Source organism: Cryptomeria japonica, chromosome 1 (assembly GCF_030272615.1).
Source record: "Cryptomeria japonica chromosome 1, Sugi_1.0, whole genome shotgun sequence".
Classification (NCBI taxonomy): Eukaryota; Viridiplantae; Streptophyta; class Pinopsida; order Cupressales; family Cupressaceae; genus Cryptomeria; species Cryptomeria japonica.
Genome location: NC_081405.1, coordinates 424,290,002 through 424,296,942, shown reverse-complemented (window position 1 = coordinate 424,296,942; position 6,941 = coordinate 424,290,002).

Below are 6,941 nucleotides of genomic sequence, written 5' to 3'. Positions count from 1 at the left end.
ATTTTAATTGCTTATTTTAGATCTGATTTCTATTTCAAAATTGCAATTCAAAGTTGTTTCTTTACTTTGAAAATGCAGTGGTTAAATCATAAAACCCAATTTTTAAGATTCTTCTATTTTCAACCTTTGACTGCAAGTTTGAGCGATCTAGACATCCCCAAATCGGCTATTTTTTTGGATTCCGCATTAAAATCACAATCTCTATCATCCTTGAAAATTTTGAAGAAAGTTGGTCAGACCATGTGCATTCCTGCCACGGTCCTTAGCTTTTTTCTTGAAATTTTGAGAGACGACATTGACTGTATTTTCTGCTCAAATCCAAAAAATCAGTGTACTTTATCAATTTTAAACACTCTCTAAGGTCAAACCCAAATTCAAAATTCATCAAATTCAAATCTTAAACTTAATTTTCATAAAAAGGTTCTAATTTTAGATCTTCTTTTCCAGCAAATTCAAATTTCACTTAAGAGACTTTTAATGGCAATTAATAAATTGGATTTACTTGCTCTTTCGCATGTGATTACATTGATTTTTGCATATGTTTATCATGTGTCAGATAAGTGTTTCTTCCATTTCCTATTTCTTCTCTTTCTTCATAGCACTTGGTCATATTGTGTTGTTAGGATTTCCAAATTATTAGATCTCAAAGCTTTCATGTATCATTTATGTTGCATTATGGTGATGTTGTTAAAAAAATACATTTCCTATGTTAATCATCTGAAAGCCTTTGTAGATCCTAAACCTAGACATCCTAATCTTTGTACCTCTCCCAGGGTATATTGTGTGAAAGAAATGAGATCTAATGCTCTACCCAATGATCTTTCTACAAGAGAGCAAGCATTGGAAAGTAATATGGATCCATCTTCTTCTTCTACTCATACCCTTGACCAAGGAGGGCAATATGAAAACATCAACATTCTTACATCTCTAGATCCTCCTTATTATCCTAAGACATATCTTCAACATCAAAGTCTATGTAGGGAGGATGATGCCATGCATTTTATTCATGACCTTTCTCCTCGCATAGAAATCACTAAAAATGAGCTTTTAGATGATGAAGATATTCCTCCCCAATCTTCCAAAAAGGATAAGCTTGATAAAGGCAAACAAATTCTCATTTCACATGATACTCCTCCTTCATCTACAGATCCTTTTCTACCTTCTTACACATCATATTTCAAAGAAATTCATGATCTTGTTCCTCCGTCTAGTCAATTGCAAAATTCTTATAGTCATGGCTTTCATATAATCACAAAACAAGGTTTTAAAGGACAAGGAATTGGGAAATTTGAGCATGGAATTCATGTTCCTATAAATCCTCCTACACAAACTACGACAAGAGGCCTAGGAAATGGTACCCCTCTTTCTATGGACAAATTCCTTAGACTTCAAAACTTTAAAGATTACCTCCAACAACAACAAATCAAGAGAGCCCGCAAAAATGCTTCTTCTTTAAAGCGTCCTTTTTGTTCATTTCATCAAACCCATGACCATAATGCTGATGATTGCCTTGATTTTCAAAAATCTATTCAAGGTGGCATAGAAAGTGGCAAAATTAGAATTGTGGATAATGAAACTCCTTCTTCTAACAAACCCTCTTCTTCATGGGAAGATGATATTTACCATCTTGACATATTAGCTACAAGAATCTATTGGAGGTTGAAATATGACAAGAACATTTCCTTTCCTCCTCAAAATAAAAACAAAAATCTTAAGCAAGTGAAAGGTATTGAATATTGCATTTTTTATGATTTATATTCACGTTCTATTGGAAAATGTTATGCATTTAAGAAATTTGTTCAACTACAATATGATCTTGCACTCATTTGTCTTACAGAAGATCTAGTTGTATTTCTTGGTAAAAACATTGTGCCTTAGCACTTCCTTTCCCTTCGTGTTGCTACTCATCCTATGGCATAATTAGCCCATTTCACGGGGACTCTTTATCATTAGTGGTGGTATTGTTTTACTTTAACATACTTTAAGGCAATAACATGAAGTCAATTTTTCTCTTCTTTCTATTCATCTCTCTATATCTTTGGGCATTACTCATTATTAGAACTCTTTTCTTGCACAGGGTTACTCTTATGTGAGTATATCATTGTTCTTTGGTTGCTTGGAGAGGAGCATCTTTAACGAGTATTGCACTTCTTCTCTTTCCTTCATTCTCTTGGAAATCTCACCCCTTCTATGGTTTCGATTATTCGCAAGTATGATATGCCCTTAGCAAGGAATGATCTTTTGGGAGATATGTCTCCTTTCCTTGAGAGGATTTGTTCCACTAGGATGGCATATCACTTGAAACTAATCACCATCAGAATATGTGTAATATTTCTCCTTGTTCTCCTCGTTTGGGGGGCAAGGATTTTCGCTCCTTTCCCTGGTATCATTATTTCCTTTAGAGGCTACATTTTTTATATATGAAATTATCATTTCTTACAATGGTATGCTTTTATGATTAATCCCCCTTGGGGAATCTATAAAACTTTTTCTCTCTTCCTTTCAAAGATTACCACTTCTTGAGACATGTATTTTACATTTACTAATGTCTTCTCTTGCATGTGTTCATGTAAGTTCATTGCACATTTGCTCATGTTTAATCTCGCTCTAGTAGATTGTGTAAGCTCTTCTCATTGTCCCATTGGCTTGGGGGACAGTGATCCTTCTCTCTCTCTTTCTCTAGGGATCCACTTTGCCCTATTAAGGGGATGGTGTGAGTTCTATTACTTGATGCCATTCCTTGTGTAGAATTGTTGGTTATTGGCTTAAGGATTATCTCTTATACAAGAAGTGTTAATCCTTGACTATGACCTATTTTACAGTTGGTTGTGTACATCTATGATAAATCCAACCATCCCTATGGGGGCTAAACGTGAGTCATCCCTCATCAAGAATCCCTTTCACCTAGAAATAGGAGGAAGGATTGCATTCTTGTTCTTTCCTTTTCTTGTTCTAGAAGATGTTATATTTGTCTAAGACAACTCCTCTTGGGGGTAGATGTCTTTTTGAACAAAGATCTCTTCTCCTCCAAGGATCACCTTTACACTTACAAAAAGATATCCCTTTTCAGCTATCTTATCCTTGCTTGAAGAATATTCCCTCTCTTTCTTGGATTTATGACATTGTTGCATTGCGGATATCTTCTTTGTGACGAAGGTAGGTATCCTTGTTCTACTTTCCTTAAGATATCACCATCAACCTATGTTAACATCTTAAGGGGGGCACCAACACTGCTCCTTTGTACTATACTTCTCTCATGCATTGAACAGTGGGACATTCTTGGAACCAAAGGAAAACCTCTTAGAGCAAGATGTCATCACTTTTTGTACAGTGGGTCATTCTCGGAACCAAAGCATGGTCTCTTTGAGCGAGATATCTTCACTTTTTCTTGTCTTGTACAGTGAGACATTCTTGGAACCAGAGTGAAACCTCTTAGAGAAAGATGTCATCACTTTTCTCTTGTACAATGGATCATTCTCGGAACCAGAGCATGGTCTCTTAGAGATAGATGACGCCACTTTTCTCTTATGCGGGGTGATTATTCTTGGAACCAGAGCACGATCTCTTAGAGCGAGATATCACACCTTTCTTGACATTTGTACTATACATTCTTTACAAGTTGTAGCGTACTCAAGCATAGACTCCTATGAGGCACTTCGAACCTCACTTGCACACACGCACATGAGGTTGAGTGGAACTAACGGAGTTCTAACTCCCTCTCTTTACATAGATCACCTAGGCAAGCTCTAGGAGCGAGAATTTCCATGTTCTTCTCTCCATGGATCACCTATTTTTAGGGGCGAGATGTACATGGTTTCTTTATTTGTCGCTTTTCTTCTCATGGATTACCAAAGTGTGTATTCATGTTCTCTCTTCTTTCTCTCATGAACTCATAGTTTTACTATTGATAGTTCACGGATGATGTCATCTTTGCTCTTTTATGTGATTGCTCATGTTTATGTGATGGAATTGGTCTTTGTGTTCTGATTAGTTGTTGAGACATCTAAGCTTGAGATCTCTTCAGCTAGTTAGTTTGTCATCTCGTGTCTTGTTCATGTCATGTATCTTTTTGCACTTTGTCTTTTGTGTTTATGTGTCTTGTGCCTTTTTGTTCTATGTGCTCTTGCATATGTTGGCGTGATTTAAAGACCCTAAGATAGGGGGATTTTTTCTCCTCGATATTAGTGGTGTCTTACACTCTTTGTGGTATTTCTCCGCATCTCTCATCTTCATCTCTCTTTTTCTTCTACTTTACCGGCAGTAGTGGCGCAAGTCATACTTCCACTAAAGTGGGGGCTAAATGTAGTGTCATAAAATTGTGACCCCTACAATTTTAACCACATTTTGGGTCCTCACCTTGGCGATGGCATCTCCTTCCCTAATCAAGACCTATTTCTGCATTTCCAACCCTTCTCCCTTCCTCCTTCATGTCTTGCATTTGCTCTAGACCCTGTCTGGGCCCCGAAATAGGGCAGGACAGGGGCGTGGCGCCCCTGTCCCCCCTAGGATAGGGGCGTGGTGCCCCTGTCCCCCTATGACAATGGCGTGGCTCCCCTGTCTCCACCTCCTAGGGTGGTTCTATGTGTGGGTTGCCCGATCTCCTATGCACTTCTTGTCTTTGGGGTTTGCTATTCCTCTTTGTCAGCCTTCGGCGGTTGAAAGTTAATCCTTGAGGCATGTATAAAAGAGAATTCAATACCCTCATTCAAGGACAGATGGATAATGCATAGATGGACAATGAAAGGACAAATAGAGAGCATAAGGAGAAGATACAAGATTTCAAGGTCATCGTCAAGCATTCAAACATTCAAGCCTTCTTCATTCATCCATTGGAGCAACATTACAACATTCATTTGCAAGCATGTGTGTGTGTTAGGGTTTTGTCATGTTACATGCCATTTGATACAACATTTGTGGTTACATTCAAGAAACAAAGCAATCATCATCAACAAGTTGTAGATCTACAAGGTATACATCTCCATTGTTTACATTCAAGCATTTGCAATTACTTTCTTTCTAGGTTGATTCCTCAACCGGGGTTTGACTGAGGCAAACCCCTATCCACAACCCCCCTTTCTTCTCTTTTTTGTGTGTAGGTTGCATGTGTGCAACTATAATTGTAGGTTTAGGCTTCATCTGTAGAGACAAAAGAACCCTTTTCATTTCACGGATTTTGTAGCGGAGCATGTACATTCCCGCCATAGTCCAAACGACTTTTCTATAAATTTGTAGGGGAGATCTGCGTTAGTTTAATTAGCTCAGATCCAAAGTTACAACGCGATCCCGAACTGTTGGCACCTCATTTCACTCATTTCCTCTCTCTTTTCTATATAGACAACAAGTCAACTTTCTCATTTACAAAAGAGGGTAAATCATACTTCAACCACTTGCAATCCACTCATTATTCATATCCTTGTTTCCCTTAGATTTGGATCTAGCGGATTCAAACCCTCTTTTGAATGAAAAATTCCTCCCAAGTGAAAATCATCCTAGTGGCTTCCTTTCTCTCTCCTAGGTGGGGAGTCACTAGGATCCAATTTTCCACTTTACAGAAAGGACATCATGTTATGAAAAATGTAGTGCAAAAGAAGAGATAATATTCAAAAAGCAAGAGCGAGATAGAAGAAGGATCACAAAACTTCTCTAAGGAGAGATCATTCATAAAAGATGTACCGTTTCAACGAAGGAATAGGTCCTAACCAAGGAACAAACATGTGCTCGCATAAAGGATAACTCAATGCAAGAAAGGACAACAAGTTACGAATAATGCAATCCATAGTAAAAATAGTGAAACCTTAGGAAGAGAGAAGATAATATTCTTCCCCCCCAAGCATAGAGACAAGAATTAAAAAACTATTGTGTTACTCACTAAATATGATTGCACTTGAAATTGTACCACCATAAATGACAACAAACCCCCAATAGGTAGGCTAATAATGTCACATATTGAGGAGAAACATAATAGGAACTTGAATTTTATTTGAAATGATCAAGATAAATATGCCATTCATGATCAGATGTTATTTTTATCATGCCTGAATCAATATAATGTTGTATTTTTGTTTTCAAATCTTGACACTCATTAGTAGAATGACCATGAATTTGATGATACTTGTGAAAAGAATAATTTTCAAGAGTTTGTTTATGTTTCATTCTTCTTTTAGGGAAAATGAGAGAGATTAAATTGGCATGGAGAAGGTCAGACAAAACATTTTCTTGTTGTAACAAAAAATTGGAATGAGAAGGTGTGAATTCACTAGACAATGGAGAAGGAGATTTTGACAAAGGAATAGGTTGGAGACCTAGCTTTTCACTAGAAAAGTGTGATTTCTCATGACTTTCATGACTTTGTTGCACACATCCTAAAACTCGTCTATTACATCCATGTGTAGGATCAAGAGGGGGTTTGCTCTTAGGTGAAATTAGATTGAAGTTTAAAAAGGCCCAATCAATTTCTAGACATGATTTAGGAGAAACATTTTGAGTATCAAATTCTAGCATCTTAGATTTTCTAGAAAAAAAAGGTGTGAAATCTAAGGATCCCCAATCATCCTCTAAGAGTTCTTCTTTAGGAACTGCTTTAGTAGGAGATGGTGTATTTGTTTGAATCAGAGAGATGATTGTAGGAACTAAGAAAGCATATTGTGCTTCAATTCGTATGCTCTCATCTAAAGCAAACACCTCATTGTTATATGTGTAAGGCATTACATGATAATCAAGAATAATTTTTTATTTCTCAACAATATGAATTTTATTGTTTTGATCTTTGTCAGGCTCTTCATTTTTGGGAGAGAGAGCATTACAATTATGGGAAATAGCATCATCTTCTTTCTCTAAGGTATCTTTGTGATTAAGACAATCAATAGGAAAGAGACTATTATATGTAATTAATGCTTCATCTTTAGGAGGAAGGCTATTGAAATGAATAGAAGGTGATGTGT